Source organism: Myotis nattereri, assembly GCF_964212035.1.
Source record: "Myotis nattereri genome assembly, chromosome: 9".
In the NCBI taxonomy this organism is placed as follows: Eukaryota; Metazoa; Chordata; class Mammalia; order Chiroptera; family Vespertilionidae; genus Myotis; species Myotis nattereri.
This window is the reverse complement of record NC_138084.1, coordinates 42,597,066-42,614,178: the sequence shown is the minus strand read 5'-3', so window position 1 is coordinate 42,614,178 and position 17,113 is coordinate 42,597,066. Positions and strand designations below refer to the sequence as shown.

The 17,113-nt window shown below is 43.7% G+C and overlaps 1 protein-coding gene and 1 pseudogene across 2 annotated transcripts in view; one reads left to right on the top strand and one right to left on the bottom strand.

Annotated features, from left to right (window-relative positions):
- CLPB (ClpB family mitochondrial disaggregase) overlaps positions 1–17,113 on the top strand; it is a 159,319-nt gene that overhangs the window by 63,907 nt on the left and 78,299 nt on the right. The window lies entirely within an intron of this gene.
- On the bottom strand, positions 14,529–15,180 carry LOC308524688 (NADH dehydrogenase [ubiquinone] iron-sulfur protein 8, mitochondrial-like; annotated as a pseudogene). The gene has a single exon. The product of its transcript is annotated as an NADH dehydrogenase [ubiquinone] iron-sulfur protein 8, mitochondrial-like (transcript).

Sequence of the window (17,113 nt, the reverse complement as noted above, 5' to 3'; positions counted from 1 at the left end):
CCGCACAGCAAAAGATTCATTTTAGGGAGTAATGAGCAGTTAGTAAACTGGGACCAGATCAAATGCTTAGACTTTGTGTCCTTCAGATAGAGAGGAGCCTTGGAGGTCCTATAGGATAGGGCACCATGGGAACTGATTCCTTCCAGGGTGGAGAATTGGGGAGGTGATAGTACAGTGACGCTGATGGTGATAGCTTTAGCAGCAACAGCAACATTTAGTAATACTACGTGCTACAACCCTATGATGTAGGCGCCAAAGGACACTGAGGCCCAGAGATAATGTCAAACATCAGCAGAACTGTCTCCTGCTCTTGTCTCCAGCAACCATATCAGTCTGTTCCCCCCCCCACCCCCCATTCGTAGTCAACTCAGAACCTCCGGCTTGTCCAAAGCTTGGGTATCTGCCAGGCCAAAAGCTGTTTGGGCAAGTTATTATTTTTTATAATGTCCCTGACTCTTCCTCATCATTGTCATAGCCTTGTTGCACCTCCAGGGCCATGGTTCTACATGTCATTTCTCAGCAGTGCTGTCCACTAGAGAGTCACCAAGATGAACACTGTCAATCCATCAGGCCTTTTGGCCAACTACAAGATTAAGTGTATCAGTGAGTAGGTTAATTGTGTTCATCCTTCTAGCCCTCCAAACCTGTATATTTGACTAGGAGAGGGAAATAGACTAGTTGACATGTTTTATTAAAAAGAATAAATTTGATGCATTTATAAAAATAAGAAAATGTGGGATGGGGTAGCAAAGAACTAGTCTTGTGATTTTTAACTGATTTACATATTTTGTGTATAAATATTTTTTCATCAAAAGTTCCAAATCAAGGATGGGTCCCACACACCACACAAAATATATTAGAGACATTTATATGGATAGCAGGAAGGGAGACAGAGGGCTGAAATTTTCCAGGCACCCAATGATTGATGGGGGCTGAGGCTCCCCCTGACGCTTTATTGAGTTTCCGATGATTATCTCTCGCTGAGACATTTTTTACAGATGACGGTCGAGCTGTCACAATGGACCATGGGGGAAAAAAACCCAACAATAATAACACTTTAATCTTTTTACTGCACTGCTCCCTAGTATCTCAGATTCATCTTCCCTGACGCACGCAGTTCATTATTCTGCCCCTCCCTGGATGGGAAATAAAGGGAAATAAATATATATGTACACACACTTACCACATACATACACACACACACACACACACACGCACACTCACACACACAGAGTGTATAAAAGAGACCACCTCAGAACCAGAGAGGGACAGAATTTATTGTTCTTTTTGCAAGTGTTGAGGTTTATTAGTAAAGATGCTGGGTTGGCTTGGAATTGGCTATTAATTACAGCATTTTGTATTTGTTTTTTATTGTAAGTTTTTAACATCTTGAAGAAAAGGCAGAAGGAGAGGTAAGCAGGTATAGAGAAGGAAGCGCAGAGGGACCTAGTTTGGCTAACCAAGTAACAGAGCTGGCTGAGAGGCAAAGAGAGCAGGCTCCTTTCTCTTGTTGCCAGCCCTGCCTAGAGGATCCCTGGAGTGGAAATAATACTGCTTTGGATTTGCGGGGGGGGGGGGGGGGGGGGGGGGGGGGGGTGGATCTGGAGCAGGGATAGTGAGGAGAATGTGAGCTTAGAGTAATTATAGGACATATCAAAGGCAATTCTAGCATGTTACCTCTCTATTAGGAGAGATGGGAAGTAGAAGAGGTTCAAATGGAGTGTTGATGGGTCTATAGTTAATGGAGTAACACTTCGCCTTATCTTTGGATTTTTTTTGCCTTATCTTACGATTTTTAAAAACGTAGTCAGAATGGTATAAAAGAATTCCCATGTACCATCATTCCCTTTAACAATTAGCACATGGCCAATGTTGTTTCCGCTATACTCCCCATCCACTTCCCCCCACCTCCCATATATATGTGTGTGTGAGTGTGTTTGCTTGTTTTTGTTTTGTTTTTTCAAGAGGAAGGGAGAGAGAGAGAGAAACATCAATGATGAGAGAATCATTGATCGGCTGCCTCCCACACGCCCCTTACTGGGGGTTGAGCCTGCAACCCAGGCATGTGCCCTGACCAGGAATCAAACTGTGACCTCCTGGTTAATAGGGCCATGCTCAACCACTGAACCACACTGGCCCGGCTATATTTATTGTTAATCCTCACTTGAGGATATTGCTTTTCACTAATTTTTGGAGAGAGTAGAAGGGAGGGAAGGAGGGAGGTAGGGAGGGAAGGAGAGAGGAGAGAGAGAGAGAGAGAGGGGGAGAGAAACATTGATGTGAGAGAGACACATTGATCAGTTACCTCTCGTACACACCCCCAGGGATCAAACCTACTACCTGTATATGTGCCCAGACTGGGAATAAAACCCACGACTTTTCTGAGCCACACTGGCCAGGGCATATTTTTACTATCTCTGAGACATATCAATAGCAATAATAGAATCTGATTTAGATCCTGATTCAAACAAACTATAAAATTGCAATTTTAAGACAATTTGAACATCTTTGAATTTGCTGGTGTGAAGGTGAAACGTGGGTTCTGGAAAGCTCCACCTACGTCTGTGGTCAAAGGAGGGTTCTGGGTCGGTGAGGATGCCAGGACCACAGACAGGGTCAACAGCCTATCCGTTAAAATTCTAGGTCAGTCTTCTGCTCTCTTCCTTCCCTTTTATGAGAATGAGAGAAGACAGGCTTGGGGTTCTTATGGAAAGGCTGTACTTGTATCTCTGCTGGAGTAAGTGTTGAGCCAGTCTTCTCTTCAACTCATCAAATCTTTTCTGAGCTCCTACTATGCCACCTCATTATTACCTTATCATAGTGTGCCACCTCCCATGCTACATTATGATAAGGTAATAATGAGGTGAGCAGCGTCCTCTTCTTAAGGAGAAACCTTCCAGTCCATTGGCAAGAGAGCATGGTGTCTGTAAGAACCACATCAAGCAAGGTCTGGTCTTCCAGCCATGGGCCGCCTAGTTGACCACAAGTGCCTTCTCTGTATGAAGGATAAGGAGCTCTGTAAGACACAGTATCTGTCCTTCCAGAACCTGTTTTCTGCTTGGGGAGACAGCTTAATAACCATTCACTAAAGTATCTATTGAGCACCTGCCATGTTCAAGAGTATACACATGAAGCAATCTGAGAACACTTAAGACTACGTAAAAGAAAATGTTAACTAATTTGATGTAGACTATACATTACCTGGATGTATACAGAAGAGGGAGATCAGTAAAAGTCAGGCTGCTTGAATTGTAAAGGATGGGTAAAACATAGATAAATAAAAGGAAGGAATAGTGAAACTGTATAGAAAAAAGAGTACAAGCCTTGGGTTGAACAGACCAGCTCTGTCATTAACTACTGATGTGACGTGAGACAAGCTGCATAACCTCTCCAAGTCCTGGTTTCTTCATTAATAGGAATAATGACATGTATGGTTCTTGTGAGGAAAATAGTTGTGAAGTTCCTAGCACAATACCTGTCACATAATAAGTGTTCAATAAACTCAGGCCGTATGGGTATTGGAGGAAGACTCTTAGTCCTTGGGATATTAGCCTTCAGGACTCAGCTGTGACCTCTGCTGAGTATGAAATGTGCTTCCTGCAGTGAGCCTGCCATATTCTACAGTGTTAGGGTTAGTGGTGATTCTGGCCAGAGTTAGAGTGGCATCAGGAAGAGGGAAGGGCACAATAATAAATGTATTACCATTTATTGAATCCTTACTACATGCCAAGTAATTTTCTGAGTTCCTTATATACATTTTTTCATATAACAGCTTTATTGAAATTTAATTCACATGCTATACAATTCAGTCACTTAAAGTGTATAATGCAGTGGTTTATAGTATATTCACAAGAGTCGTGCAGCTGTCACCACAATTAGTTTTAGAACATTTTCATTACCCCATAAATGAATCCCATACCCATTATTAATCATTCCCCATTTTATCTCTCAACTTCCCTAGAACTTGACAATCACTAACTAATCTACTTTCTGTCTCCATAGATTTGCCTGCTTTGGACATTTCATATAAATGGAATCATACAGCATGTGTTCTTTTGTAGACTGGCTTCTTTCTTTAGCATGTGTTCAAGGTCCATCAATGTTATAGCACGTGCCCTAGCCAACCTGGCTCAGTGGATAGAGCATCGGCCTGTAGACTGGAGAGTTTCAGGTTCAATTCTGGTCAAGGGCATGTTTCTCAGTTGCAGGCTCAATCCGTGGCCCTGATCAGGCGTGTGCGGGAGGCAGCCAATCAATGTGTCTCTCTGACATGGATGTTTCTCTCTCTCTGTCCCTCCCATTCCCTTTAAAAATCAATGGAAAATATCCTCAGGTGAGGATTAACAGCAAAGAAAAAATGTTGTGGCATGTATTAGTACTTTATTCCTTTTTCATAGTCAAATAATATTCCATTAATGGCTATGCTATATTTTACTTATCCATTCATCAGTCGAGGGACATCTGGGTTGTTTCTACTTTTGGCTATTATGAATAATGCTGCTATGAATGTTTGTGTACAAGTTTTTGTGTGGACATAATGTTTTCATTTGGGGGGGTGCGTTATATCTGGGAGTAGAATTGCTGGATTATATACTGTAAGTCTGTGTTTAACCTTTTGAGGAACTGCCAGACTGTTTTCCAAAGTGGCTGCACCATTTTACATTCCCACCAGCCATGTAGGAGGAATCCAGTTTCTCTGCGTCCTTACCAGTACCTGTTATTGCCTGTCTTTTTTACTTTAGCCACCCTAATGGATGTGAAATGGTATATTGTGGTTTTGAATTGCATTTCCCTGTTGGCTAATGATGTTGGGCTTCTTTTTGTGGGTTATGTGTGGTTTTTTTGGCCATTTGTATTTTCCAAAAATACCTTTGGAAAAATATCTACTCAGATCCTGTGTGCATTTCTTAATTGGGTTTATCATTGAATCTTATTAGGTTGGTGATATTACTTATTTTGCTGGTGAGGAAACAAAGTCTCACAGATGTTAAGGATTTTGATCAGAGTCACACAGTTGGTGAGTTTTGCTTCCCAGGCTGACTGACTGTGACCTCTCTGCTCTTTCTAATAACACAGTGCTGCCCACTGAGGACTCACTGAAGGATCACCACAGTCCTCTTTTGGGAGCCTCAACCAGCAGGAGGGGAGGAATTGAAAGTCTATATTGAGAAATTAACTGGGACCAGGAATGAGAAGCTCCTGAAAGTCAAACAGAAGAATGTGGATATTATGGGTTCCAGGACAGGAGAGATACGTTAATTTGAAAATTGCCATTTCCTAGGTGCCAATTACTTCCTGTTCCCCTCACTATAGTCCGTCGTTTCTAATTTTCACAGCAACCCAATTAATAGATACTAATGTCCTGATTTTACCAATAAGAAATGTGAGGCCCAGAGGGATGGAGTAATTTTCCAAAGTCATCAGAATTAGAATCCATGTCTCTCTGACTCGAAATTCTGAATTCTTTCCTTTCAGAGATACTTTATAAAAGAAAGATTATTTTATACTATTTGTAGCATTTACATGCTCTTGAGGGTAGAGCCCATTCTCTATCGCCGTGGCCCAGCCTGTACAAAGTACTTAATAAAATGTTTAGTGGGTGAATGAGGAAACAGACTACAGTGTATTGTGTAGAAGGACCTAATCCCACCTGGGATTTTTGGAGGGAGATGAGCTAATAAGTGAGATATTGGAGGTCTCATCGCAAGGCTTGGTGTCCTGGGAGCTTGGGTCTAACTTTGTAAACATGGGGCTTGGGAAGAATGTTCTGGTGCCCAGACGTCCTTTGCTTTCTTAGAGCAGGATCAGGCAGGTTTGGCCAATCTTACATCTATTTAGTGTTCTTCACAGAACATTAGAGTCTAGGGGGCACAACACAATGGGCTTTTTAAAATGTGTATTCCCAGGTGCTGCCTGCTGAATCTAAATTGTTGAAGTGGGGGCCCAAGATTCAGTGTTTTGTTACAAGTTACCCAGGTGGTTGTGTTTGTTTTTTAATATAGTTTTGTTGATTTCGGAGTGGATGGGAGAGGGGAAGAGAGATAGAAACATCAATGAGAGAGAATTATTGATTGGCTGCCTCCTGCATTCCCCACACTGGGGACTGAGCCCACTACCTGGGCATGTGCTCTGACCAGGAATTGAACCGTGACCTTCTGGTTCATAGGTCAATGCTCAACCCCTGAGCCACATCAGCTGGGTCCCACAAAAGTTTGAGAAACACTGGTGTAGAAAAACTCCATTTAAAAAATAGGGAATCACAGAGGGATTGGGACACATATCAAGTTAGTGAAAGCCATTTTTAAACCCAGTTCTCTTGTCTCCTGGTTTATTGTTCTTGTTGTTCCTCATGTTGCTTAATTTGTTAACAAAAACAATTGTATGCCCTTAGCTTTTCGGATAGAGTCCGAACCCCTCTCAAGATCAGGCCTCTGCCTTCCTGGGCAACCTCATCTCTGCCTACTGCTCCACCCACCTTCACTCAGCATTCCAGGCTCACCGAAGGACTCCCAGTTTCTTGAATGAATGAACGAACAGGCAATACAGTCTTTACCCTCTGGTCTTTGCAAATGATGCTTCCTGTCCTGGAATGCCTTTCTTCCCCTCGCCACCTGTCAAGCTCCCCTTCATCCTTAGAACAGTTCTCCTGGGAGATTCCTCCCAAGCCACATGACACGTGTGCCATCTGTGCTGCCATCAGACCCTGTGCATGCATGCCTCTCATAGCACTTTATGTATTGCGGTGCCAGGGGTGGTGTGCTATGGGAAGGTAGATGAATGAAGTCTCAAGCTGCATGAACAACTGAAGTGATGCTCTCTGAAGTACATACAAAAAATGTTGTGCTAGTTACTGTCATCAATGAGGAGCCTAGGGGAGTTTTGTTCTAATTGGGGAGTCAAAACAGAAGGAAAATTTTAACACAATAAAATATTACAAGAGGTGTTGTCAGATAATATATAATTAGCTGGTAGATGAGTACACATAATTAACGTGACAGTTATCCAGGGCAGTGCTGGGGGGAGAGGACTTCCTGGAAGAGGAGGCCTTGAATTGGGCTTTAAATAACAGGTAGAATTTGGAGAGGAAAGCAGGCTGTCTAGGCGTTACACTCTCCAAGGATGGTTTCGTGTTGACCCAACACAGGGAATCTCCCTCTTGCCCCATCCTCTGGCTGATGACAAATGCAACATGCAGAGCTGACAGTGCCCACAGAGGGTGAGGAAGCAGCCTGCAATGTGGACAGTAGGGTGGCCATCTCTCAGGTTGTAGTGAGGATTGAATGTGGTTGTAGATACAAAACACCTTGTAGATACTCAAGACTCAATTTCACAGACCTAGAACGAACGCTCCAAAAATTCATCTGGAATAAAAAAAGACCCCGAATAGCTGCAGCGATCCTGAGAAAGAACAAAGCAGGTGGGATCTCAATACCGGATATCAAGCTGTATTACAAAGCCACTATTCTCAAAACTGCCTGGTACTGGCACAGGAACAGACTTATAGATCAATGGAATAGAATAGAGAGCCCAGAAATCGGCCCGAACCAATATGCTCAATTAATATTTGACAAAGGAGAGAAACCAAGATGGTGGCATAGGTAAACACTGGAAATTGCTGCCTCCTACAACAAATTCAAAAATACAACTAAAAGACAAAACGGACATCATCCAGAACCACAGGAAGGCTGACTAGGTGGAAATTCTACAAGTAGAAGGAAAGGGAAAAGCACACTGAGACTCAGAGAAGGTGCGGAAGTGCAGAGGTACAGAGGCGCACACGGCAAGGGCTGGCAACTGAGGACGCAGCTGTCTTTTTGAATCGGAAGGGAATAACAAGCCCCCAACTGCTCTGAACTCAAGTTCCAGGTGAGTCCCTGGGGACCCAGACTCATACGGGGAGAAACAGGACTGCCTGGCAGCGGGCAGAACTCAGAACTTGAGAGTGGCTTTCTCTCAAAGGTGCTTGCAGCGATTACCGGGACACTGAGATGTGGGGCCCCTTAGGGCAGGGCTGAGGATCAGCCATAGCTGCTTGCTCCGGCCTGTTAATTCCCTCAGACCCTGCCCCACCCAGGCTGCAGCAGAGGCTTTTGCATATGAATGCCCTGGCCCTTTGCAATCTGAAAATTACCTAACAAACTGCAGCTGAGTCAGAGACCCAGCACTTCCAAAAGAAGGCCCAAGGCCCCACAGGAGCTTGCATTGCTTCACAACTGGGCCTCATTTGGGCACCTCCAAACCCCAAACAAGGAAGGGGAATCTGCAGATCTCTTCATAGCTCCTGCTGGGTAGCCTCAGGCAGAAGCTAAATTAGCACCTCCTTAGATCCAAGAGCCAGTGTATCCAGTGGTCAGAGTGGGACCATCCAGATTACAACTCCTCAGATCCATAAGGGACACACTCAGGGGGCAGACTCAGTGAGCACCAAAGCCCCACTGAAGCAAGTCTTGCCCCATAAGGGTGTCTTCAGCACAGAAGTTCTCCCACAGTAGACACAGCTGACTCTCACAGCCAATTGGCCTGGAGGTCAATTCCTCCCAGTGATACCTACAACGATCAAGGCTTAACTACAACAAGACTGTGCACAAAGCCCACAAAGGGGTGCACCAAGAGTGTCCACCTCAAGTAATTGGGGAGGCTGAGCCACTGGGCCCTATAATCCACCTAGCACACAAAGCCACTCTACCAACACAGGGAAGCATAAAAAATGCAGAGACAAAGAAACAGGTCACAAATGACAGAAATGGAGGAAAGCAAACTACTGGATATAGAGTTCAAAACCACACTTTTAAGGTTTTTCAAGAACTTTCTAGAAACTGCCGATAAATTTAGTAAGACCCTCAAAAAGACTGGTGAGACCGCCGATAAATGTAATGAGACTCTCAAGAAATCTAGTGAGACCCTAGAGCAGCGTGGGCAAACTACGGCCCGCGGGTAGGATCCGGCCCGTTCGGCTGTTCATCCGGCCTGCGGAGCCGAAAGAACGGAGGGTTCTCTTGCTCTCCCCTCCACTCCTTCACCAGCAGCAGTATTAACATGGCAACGTCGGGAAACACGGCCGCAGCTCCTTCTTCTGAGTCCAGTTTAAGAACCCATTGTGGCCCTCGAGTCAAAAAGTTTGCCCACGCCTGCCCTAGAGGATATGAAAAAGGACCAACTAGAAATTAAGCATACACTGACTGAAATAAAGGATATTATGCAGAGTTCCAACAGCAGACTAGAGGATCGCAAGAATCAAGTCAAAGATTTGAAATACGAAGAAGCAAAAAACACCCAACCGGAAAAGCAAAATGAAAAAAGAATCCAAAAACACAAAGATAGTGTAAGGAGCCCCTGGGACAGCTTCAAGTGTACCAACATCCGAATTATAGGGGTACCAGAAGAAGAGAGAGAGAGCAAGATATTGAAAACCTATTTAAAGAAATAATGACAGAAAACTTCCCCTACCTGGTGAAAGAAATAGACTTACAAGTCCAGGAAGCACAGAGAACCCCAAACAAAAGGAATCCAAAGAGGACCACACCAAGACACATCATAATTAAAATTCCAAGAGCAAAAGACAAAGAGAGAATCTTAAAAGCAACAAGAAAAAGACAGTCAGTTACCTACAAGGGAGTACCCATACGACTGTCAGCTGATTTCTCGACAGAAACTTTGCAGGCTAGAAGGGAGTGGCAGAAATATTCAAAGTGATGAATGCCAAGAACTTACAACCAAGATTACTTTACCCAGCAAAGCTATCATTCAGAATTGAAGGTCAGATAAAGAGCTTCACAGGTAAGAAAAAGCTAAAGGAGTTCATCACCACCAAACCAGTATTATAGGAAATGCTGAAAGGTATCCTTTAAGAAGAGGAAGAAGAAGAAGAAGGTAAAGATACTAATTATGAACAACAAATACACATCTATCAACAAGTGTATCTAAAAATCAAGTGAATAATCTGATGACCAGAATAAACTGGTGATTATAATAGAATCAGGGGCATAGAAAGGGAGTGGACTTACTATTCTTGCGGGGGAAAGGGGTGTGGGGGATGCGGGAAGAGACTGGACAAAAATTGTGCACCTATGGATGAGGACAGTGCGGTGGGTGAGGGCGGAGGGTGGGAGGGGAACCGGGTGGAGGGGTGCTATGGGGGGAAAAAAGAGGAACAACTGTAATAATCTGAACAATAAAGATTTAATTTAAAAAAAATATTTGACAAAGAAGGCAAGAACATACATTGGAGTCAAGATAGTCTCTTCAATAAATGGTGTTGGGAAAATTGGACAGATACATGCAAGAAAATGAAACTAGACCACCAACTTACACCATACACAAAAATAAACTCAAAATGGGTAAAGGACTTAAATATACGACGGGAAACCATAAAAATTCTAGAAGAATCCAAAGGCAACAAAATCTCAGACATATGCCGAAGCAATTTCTTCACTGATACAGCTCCTAGGGCATTGGAAACTAAAGTGAAAATAAACAAATGGGACTACATCAAATTAAAAAGCTTCTGCACAGCAAAAGAAACCATCAACAAAACAACAAGAAAGCCCACTGCATGGGAGAACATATTTGCCAATGGTATCACCGATAAGGGTTTAATCTCCAACATTTATAGGGAATTCATACAACTTAACAAAAGGAAGATAAACAATCCAATCAAAAAATGGGCAAAGGACCTAAATAGACACCTTTCAAAAGAGGACATTCAGAAAGCCAAGAGACATATGAAAACATTCTCAAAGTCACTAATCATCCGAGAGATGCAAATCAAAACAACAATGAGGTACCATCTCACACCTGTCAGAATGTCTATCAACAAACGACAAGTGCTGGAGAGCATGTGGAGAAAAAGGAACACTCGTGCACTGCTGGTGGGAATGCAGACTGGTGCAGCCACTATGGAAGACAGTATGGAGTTTCCTCAAAAAACTAAAAATGGAACTCCCATTTGACCCTGTGATCCCACTTCTAGGAATATATCCCAAGAAACCAGAAACACCAATCAGAAAGGATATAAGCACCCCTATGTTCATAGCAGCATAATTCACCATAGCTAAGATCTGGAAACAGCCTAAGTGCCCATCAGTAGATGAATGGATTAGAAAACTGTGGTACATCTACACGATGGAATACTCTGCTGCTGTAAAAAAGAAGGAACTCTTACCATTTGCAACAGCATGGATGGATCTGGAGAGCATTATGCTAAGTGAAATAAGCCAGTCAATGAAGGAAAAATACCACATGATCTCACTTATTTATGGATAATAAAGACCATTATAAACTTATGAACAAAAATAGATACAGAGGCAGTGCTGCCTTGAACAAACTGTCCAACTACAGTGGGAAGGCTGGGGAAGGTTGGGGTGCAGGAAGGGGGGGTAAGAGATCAACCAAGGACATGTATGCATGCATATAAGCATAACCAATGGACATAAGACACTTGGGGGTAGGGGAGGCCAGGGGGTTGTCAAGGGCGGGGAAAAAAAAGGAGATGTATGTCATACTCCTTGTAATACTTTAAGCAATAAAACAATAATAACAAAAAACAAAACCTTGTAGATACTCAAGACTCAAGAATTTAGCTTAGTCCCTTAGCTTCAAGTCAGCTTAGGTGACCCTGGGTTATGTGAGGTTTGACTTTGTGGACACTTGCAGAAACTATGCAGTATGGAGGACGGAGCCAGGTAGGTTTGAGGTCTAGTCCTAGTTCACCACCCACTAGCAGTGCGAGTTTGGCAGGCTGCCTAACTTCTTTACCTCTATCTCTTGCTCAATAGAGAATGGAACTTGGCCCATCTGCCCTAGATTGTCATGAGGGTAGGGAATGATTGCATTGTAGTACTCACTAAACTGTAAAATGCTGCACAGGTGTAAGGGGTTATTCTTGAGTTTGTCATATTAGTTGTAGAGGTTCCCTCACAAAGAGACGTGCTCACATCTTTAAAGACAGGGCACTGTTGGACACTCCATGACATTAGATTGCACAGCCCCTGGGAGTGGCAGGTAGAGACTGAGCTGAGGGAATGGGACTTGTATCTAGGGTTGCCTTTCCTCTGCACAAGGCAGCAGTAAGTAATAAATGTTTTGTTATCTGGAGACCACCCGTCTTGCCTCATATACGTTTTATCAAAATTTCCCCCAATAGACTTACCAGTGCGAGGACAGGAGCCATGTCTGAGTCATCTCCGTGTCCCTAGTGTCTAAGCCAAGGGAGAAAGCAGCATTAGTAAATGTTTTGGTAATGTTTTTTAAGCCTATCATCACATTTGACTCTCATAATATTTAAATATTTAGTGTTACTCAAATTATTGCTTATCATACCCATTGTATCATACCCAAAGTAAATGGCAAAACTAAGAGTCAGGAGTCCATGACTCCTTTACCTTAAATCACTGTTTCTCATCGTGGGAGGTAGTGGGTTTGGTTGGTTGGTTGGTTGGTTGGTTTTGGTTTTAGTGTTGTTGTTTTTTTGCGGGGTGGGGGGGGGGGCAGGGGGGAGGAGTGGGGGGTGCAGTTTCAGCTCAGGAATGGCCAGGGCTGCATGAAGGGCTTCAGGTACTACTTTCACTTCTGCTGACTCTTGGCACTGCTGAGGCTAGGGAATCCTACAGAGTATTTCTCAGGCACATACTTGCTATGGCACCCAGGCATAGACTTTGCAACTTCAAAAAGTCAGAGGTGAGAGCAGAAGGATAACAAAGTGATGGTTTGTCACTCTCCCTGTGGCTTGGAGGGGAAGCAGGAGCCTAAGCCCATCTTCCCCATGCTGGAGACAGGCTAGTAGATGTCTTTGTTGGGAAGGGTATGATTCACTGGCTGAGGACCACCTGTAAACACGGGGCCACAAAATACGACCGTGGTGGCCAGCTGGTGAGCCAGTCTTGAATGAGTCACTTTAGCTTCTGTGGATTTGTGTACTTTTCTTCAGTGGAGGGGGTAAGTGCGTGAGGGTGTGTGCTGTACCTACTTCTCCCCACAACTTTCCACCTTTGAAAGAATAGAATATGAAATCTAATGAGCTGGGGATTTCATCAAGATGATGTGGGACAAATTGGGGGAGAGAGATTATTATTGATAAGAGCATGAAACAGGCCTTGCTCGACCACCAGCTGATTGTGGCCCTTCTCAACTTCAGTTCCTTACTTGTAAAATGGGGAGAGTAAACTTACACCTCACAGATTATTCTGAAATAAATAAGTGAAAATACTTACAGGTTTTAACGTATTACTCAGTTCCAAAGAGTGTTCTGTGGAACACCAGCATTGCAGGATTTTAATAAGGGTTAGGTGGAGAGAGGCTGTCAAAACCAGGAACTGCTGAGTGACACCAAATTGAACAGATGGTTCGTAACTAAGAACTGTGCCTTTCTGAGGGGAATGGTGTGTGCAGGATTCCCCAAATGGACCTCTTCCACAGAGAGAATACACTTTGGAAGCACAAGATTAGACAGTAAGGATAATAGCTGACATTTACTGAGAGGTACTGTATGCCAGGGGCTGCTCCAAGCCCCTTTACTCATAGTGTCTCATTTAATCCTTACAGCATCCCTGGGAGAGTACTGGTATCATCTCCATTTACAGATAAAGAAACTTGGCACAGAGAGAGTAGGTAGTTACCCAATATTACAGTCAGCAAATTCAGGACTGAGATGCAAACATAGGTGGTCTGGTTCCAGAGCTCACCTATTTAACAGCCACACGCTAGTGCAGTGGTTCTCAACCTGTGGGTCGCGACCCCTTTGGTGGTTGAACGACCCTTTCACAGGGGTCGCCTAAGACCATCCTGCATATCAAATATTTACATTACGATTCATAATAGTAGCAACATTACAGTTATGAAGTAGCAACGAAAATAATTTTATGGTTGGGTCACAACATAAGGAACTGTATTTAAAGGGCCAGAAGGTTGAGAACCACTGCACTAGTGCCTCCACTAAATACTTGTTGGCTGACATTATTATCATCCCCAAAACAAGGTAACATCAGAACTTGTTTATGAAATATGTATTTAATTTGCTAGTTCAACAAATATTTATCAAGCACGTATTTATGACCAGATACCGTACTGGGGACACAACTGTAGAGAAAATGGTCACACTTCTGTTTTCACGAGCTTTTTGCCTAGTGGAGAACGTAGTCAAGAAAACAGGTGATTGCAATAGAATGTAATAAATACTTAATCGGAAGATGTCTAAGGTGCTGGGTAGCTCTTAGGAGTAGTAACTATCTCGAACTTGGAAAGAATCACTAGAAGAACTGATATCTAATCAGAGGCCTAAAAATGAATTGGAGTTAGCCAACTGAAGGTATGGAAGAGGAGAAGATGTTCCAGTAGGTGGAATGGTAATTGCAAAAGCTCAGAGGGGAAAAAAAAAAAAATTAGAAAGGGATGGTGAGAAATGAGACCTCAGAGGTGAGCAAGGGCCCTCCTATGATTGATTTATTTATTTATTCCTTCCTTCCTTCCTTTTTTTTTTGTGGGGGTCAGAGCTTCTTTATTGGCAGCAGGGGCCACGGGCCAGCTGGGCAGCATCACCAGTAGAGGTAGTCAGCCTGGATATTGGCGGCGATCTCGGGCTCCCACGTGTCCCCATTGTTCACCAGCTTCTCCTTGTTGTACAGCAGCTCCTCATGCGTCTCCATGGCGAACTCAAAGTTGGGGCCCTCGACAATGGCATCCACAGGGCAGGCCTCCTGGCAGAAGCCACAGTAGATGCACTTGGTCATGTCGATGTCATAGCGAGTGGTCCGGCGGCTGCTATCGGCTCACTGCTCAGCCTCGATGGTGATGGCCGGGGCCCGGGCAGACAGCCTCGCAAAGCTTGCATGCGATGCAGTGCTCCTCCCCGGACGGGTATAGGCGCAGCTCATACTCCCCACGGAAGCATGGGCTCAGCGGGCCCTTCTCTCAAAGGGGTAGTTTATGGTGACTGGCTCCCAGAAAAGATAGCTCAGGGTCATGCCCAGTCCTCGGATGAGTTCAGTCCACAGAAGGGTTTAAGCTGCCCGGTCAGTCACTGATTTCATGTCCATCAAGGGCTCCCGCAAGTTCACGTACTTGTAGGTGGCTGCCACTGCGCTGCTGTGGAGGCTCCGGGCACTGAGATGCCCTGCAGGAACAGCCTGGGCCAGGCCTGAAGCTCTGAGGGTGTGTCAGGCAGTGCATCTTGAAGCATTGCCACTCCTTCCCCTACTGATCGGCCTGCTCGCCGAGAGGCAGAGCCTACCCCCTGGATGCTGCCATTCCCTCCTATGATTTCTTAATAGTCAGGCTATGAGTCAGCACTCTGGTGACGTTTGTCTCTGAACTGAATAATCCAGCTGTGTTTCCTAAATTTGTCTGCTTTTTATGGTAAGCACCCTAGGTATGGCTCTATAATTGCACTTGTGAAAATATTATATAATTTGTTCAGTGGTATGATTCTTGCATTAGACTCTTTTTTTTAATTAAATCTTTATTGTTCAGATTATTACAGTTGTTTCTCTTTTTTCCCCCCATAGCTCCCCTCCACCCAGTTCCCACCCCATCCTCAGCCCTTACCCCTCCTCCACTGTCCTCATCCATAGGTGTACGATTTTTGTCCAGTCTCTTCCCGCACCCCCCACACCCCTTCCCCACCCCCACCCCTCCTGAAAATAGTTAGTCCACTCCCTTTCTATGCCTCTGATTCTATTATATTCATCAGTTTATTCTGTTCATCAGATTATTAATTCACTTGATTTTTAGATACACTTGTTGATAGATGTGTATTTGTTGTTCATAATTAGTATCTTTACCTTCTTCTTCTTCTTCCTCTTCTTAAAGGATACCTTTCAGCATTTCCTATAATACTGGTTTGGTGGTGATGAACTCCTTTAGCTTTTTCTTACCTGTGAAGCTCTTTATCTGACCTTCAATTCTGAATGATAGCTTTGCTGGGTAAAGTAATCTTGGTTGTAAGTTCTTGGCATTCATCACTTTGAATATTTCTGCCACTCCCTTCTAGCCTGCAAAGTTTCTGTCGAGAAATCAGCTGACAGTCGTATGGGTACTCCCTTGTAGGTAACTGACTGTCTTTTTCTTGTTGCTTTTAAGATTCTCTCTTTGTCTTTTGCTCTTGGAATTTTAATTATGATGTGTCTTGGTGTGGTCCTCTTTGGATTCCTTTTGTTTGGGGTTCTCTGTGCTTCCTGGACTTGTAAGTCTATTTCTTTCACCAGGTAGGGGAAGTTTTCTGTCATTATTTCTTCAAATAGGTTTCCAGTATCTTTCTCTCTTCTGGCACCCCCATAATTCGGGTGTTGGTACGCTTGAAGTTGTCCCAGAAGCTTCTTACACTATCTTCATATTTTTGGATTCTTTTTTCTTTTTGTTTTTCCAGTTGGGTGTTTTTTGCTTCTTCGTATTTCAGATCTTTGACTTGATTCTTGCTATCCTCTAGTCTGCTGTTGGAACTCTGCATAATATCCTTTATTTCAGTCAGTGTATGCTTAATTTCTAGTTGGTCCTTTTTCATATCCTCTAGGGCAGGGGTGGGCAAACTTTTTGACTCGAGGTCCACAATGGGTTCTTAAACTGGCCTGGAGGGCCGGAACAAAAGCATGGATGGAGTGTTTGTGTGAACTAATATAAATTCAAAGTAAACATCATTACATAAAAGGGTACGGTCTTTTTTTTTTTTTTTAGTTTTATTCATTTCAAACGGGCCGTAGTTTGTCTTGAGGGTCTCACTAAATTTATCAGCGGTTTCAAGAAAATTCTTGAAAAACCTTATAAGTGTGGTTTTGAACTCTATATCCAGTAGTTTGCTTTCCTCCATTTCTGTCATTTGTGACCTGTTTGTCTCTGCATTTTTTATGCTTCCCTGTGTTGGTAGAGTGGCTTTGTGTGCTAGGTGGATTATAGGGCCCAGTGGCTCAGCCTCCCCAATTACTTGAGGTGGACACTCTTGGTGCACCCCTTTGTGGGCTTTGTGCACAGTCTTGTTGTAGTTAAGCCTTGATTGTTATAGGTATCACTGGGAGGAATTGACCTCCAGGCCAATTGGCTATGAGAAACAGCTGTGTCTACAGTGGGAGAACTGTGCTGGAGACACCCTTCTGGAGCAAGACTTGCTTCAGTGGGGCTTTGGTGCTCA